Source organism: Lolium rigidum, unplaced genomic scaffold (genome assembly GCF_022539505.1).
Source record: "Lolium rigidum isolate FL_2022 unplaced genomic scaffold, APGP_CSIRO_Lrig_0.1 contig_33204_1, whole genome shotgun sequence".
NCBI lineage: Eukaryota > Viridiplantae > Streptophyta > Magnoliopsida > Poales > Poaceae > Lolium > Lolium rigidum.
This window is the reverse complement of record NW_025900226.1, coordinates 30,984-33,296: the sequence shown is the minus strand read 5'-3', so window position 1 is coordinate 33,296 and position 2,313 is coordinate 30,984. Positions and strand designations below refer to the sequence as shown.

General features: G+C 41.8%; 1 long non-coding RNA gene across 2 annotated transcripts; it reads right to left on the bottom strand.

Annotated features, from left to right (window-relative positions):
- Nucleotides 1–221: 221 nt before the first annotated feature.
- LOC124681061 lies at nucleotides 222–642 on the bottom strand. 2 transcript variants are annotated; one of them, XR_006995690.1, is made up of 3 exons: nucleotides 580–642; nucleotides 435–485; nucleotides 222–311 (listed from the first exon to the last, which is right to left on the bottom strand). It is a non-coding gene; the product is annotated as an uncharacterized LOC124681061 (long non-coding RNA). The 2 variants fall into 2 exon arrangements; XR_006995689.1 differs by having other exon boundaries at nucleotides 588–636.
- Between the last annotated feature and the right edge of the window lie 1,671 nt (nucleotides 643–2,313).

Sequence of the window (2,313 nt, the reverse complement as noted above, 5' to 3'; positions counted from 1 at the left end):
CACCTATATATGAGAACATCCTGTTTAGATTTCTGCCAAACATCTTGTATGCATAGATAAATAGGACTTGTAAAAACAAACAGGTTGGAGCTCTCACAGCCGGGACTCCAAACGGCCAGTGACCAAAGAAATTTTTGCAACTCTAGTTATGTTAATTAGAACTGCAGGGTACCTGTGATAAAAGGTAGATCCGTAAGCGCGGAGGAAGAATCCGAAGAATCTGAGTAACCACATGCTTCTCAAACGTCTCTTTCTAAGACGTTGCTTCTCACTGGCACTCCACCAGGCTTGTCCATCTACGACCACCATATCTGTAACAAAAACAAGTACTTCAGAAATAATTCATGGAATCATGCCTTTGAATCACAAAGGTTCCCATTTATAATTTACTTCAGAAATTAGAGCTTCAGCCTTCAGGTAAGGCAAGATGAAACCTGCATTGAATCAACTTCTCGGTTTCATGATCACACCAAGATTATCTTGAACTGCTTTAGGAAAATTCAAACATAAATATCTTAGTAAGAATCAGTTTTTCATTAGCTAGCTGCACCAAGATTATCTCGAACTCACAGGGCATACATAAACACCTTCATACTAAGTAATCAACTTCTCGCTTTAATGACACACGGTGATGCAAGGGGGGGGCAGGGGACTACCTGCCAGAGAAACAGTTGCAGCAATAGCCTACATCAAACCTGAAACAAATAGAAACAAAGGTTACTTTTCTGTAGAGGTACATATCTACATATATTTCACCGATAAAAGGACCCCTGGACAACAACAGAATCAATTGTAACATGCCAATTGCAGAGACAATAACAATCAGAAAATCATTACTGCAGTGATAATACAAGAAATACACATAAGCAGACCAAACATGTGGAGAACACGAACTACACGGCTCCCCTGCAAGCAACCAGATGTGTCGGGAATATTGAATATTGGTTAATTTTCTGAAAATGCAAAGAGATACTGGTTTACATCTGTAGATCTTTGTTCATGCACAATGAAATTTGATCTCATTCTGATGGTAAAACGAACATGCTGCAGGATAGGTGCCAAACGAAGAAAAATCAGGGACCAAGAACTACAATATGGCAACCGTATGACATCAACCCTGCCCCACTCAATGATAATGTGATACATACAATAATTTCAGAATAAAGGCGCATTCAGGGTATGGATATAAGATAGTACCATATTAATAGTAGAATAAATCACCTAGGTGAACAAAAGACAAAGAGGATGATCTTACTGTGGCTAGAGGATGTTGATCTGCCTGTGGTGCATCTGAATTTGGATTGTATAGACAAAAGCATGAACCGACCTTCGAAAATAGGGAAGTTAACTAATAAAGTTCATATATTTCTATGAAAATATCAGTGCAAGGTCTTAAACCATACATTGCTGCATAAACAATGAAAGCAATAGTAGCATAATCATGTTGAATTTGTACTTGCTGACTCAAGTTGGCAGGCAGCCAACAGCTAGCTATTCACCATACAAAAATACCCTTGTTACAAATACTTAGCAAGTAGCATTCGAAATTGTCATAGGTCCAGCACCACCAAGGACGGCAACTGGTATATTCAGATTTTCAGTGATGTTGGAAAAGTTAATAGAGAGATAAACCTCAAACTCCCCTCTAAAAGAAACATTTGTGGCAAATACCTGAGGAATAAAAGAACGTAGCAGCGGCCTGCAGTAGCTACACCCCTGAAACAAACGAAATCAGAGCTCACATTTTAACCAGAATCTTTCTTAAATAAGGATGTTCCAAATTGGATGTGAACCTGAAGGCTCACCAGATATATGTATTTCAGGATTCACCCATAGATCTACCACTTCCTCTTTGCTTCTCTTCTCCTCTCAAAGTGAAATTACATGATATATCTCAGTGGCTGCCAAAAATATTGTATATCTTAGTGCAGGGCTCAGAACATAAATAATCTTGAAATATTACACTGCATCCACCAAACCTACAGAGAAAAAAATGGGGACTTACCAACGAATCGTGCAGCAGCAGCGCCATCCACGACCTCCTCACGCCGCCGGTTTCGTGGGATGTCGCGGCATAGTGGCATGAGCTCATGGAGAGGGAGGAAGGCAGCGGCTAGCGTCGTGGATGGTCATCTCTGGTGCCTGCTCCTGTTACGTTGCATCTAGGAAGATGGTGACGTCGCTGGAGTCGTGTCCTCTTCCACCTCAGTTGGAGGATGGAGAGACGGAGCACAGCAGAAGCCCACCGCGCGCATGCCCCTCACCACCGTCATCTACTGGCCCTGCCTTCGTCGCCAGCTCGCCCCGCGCATG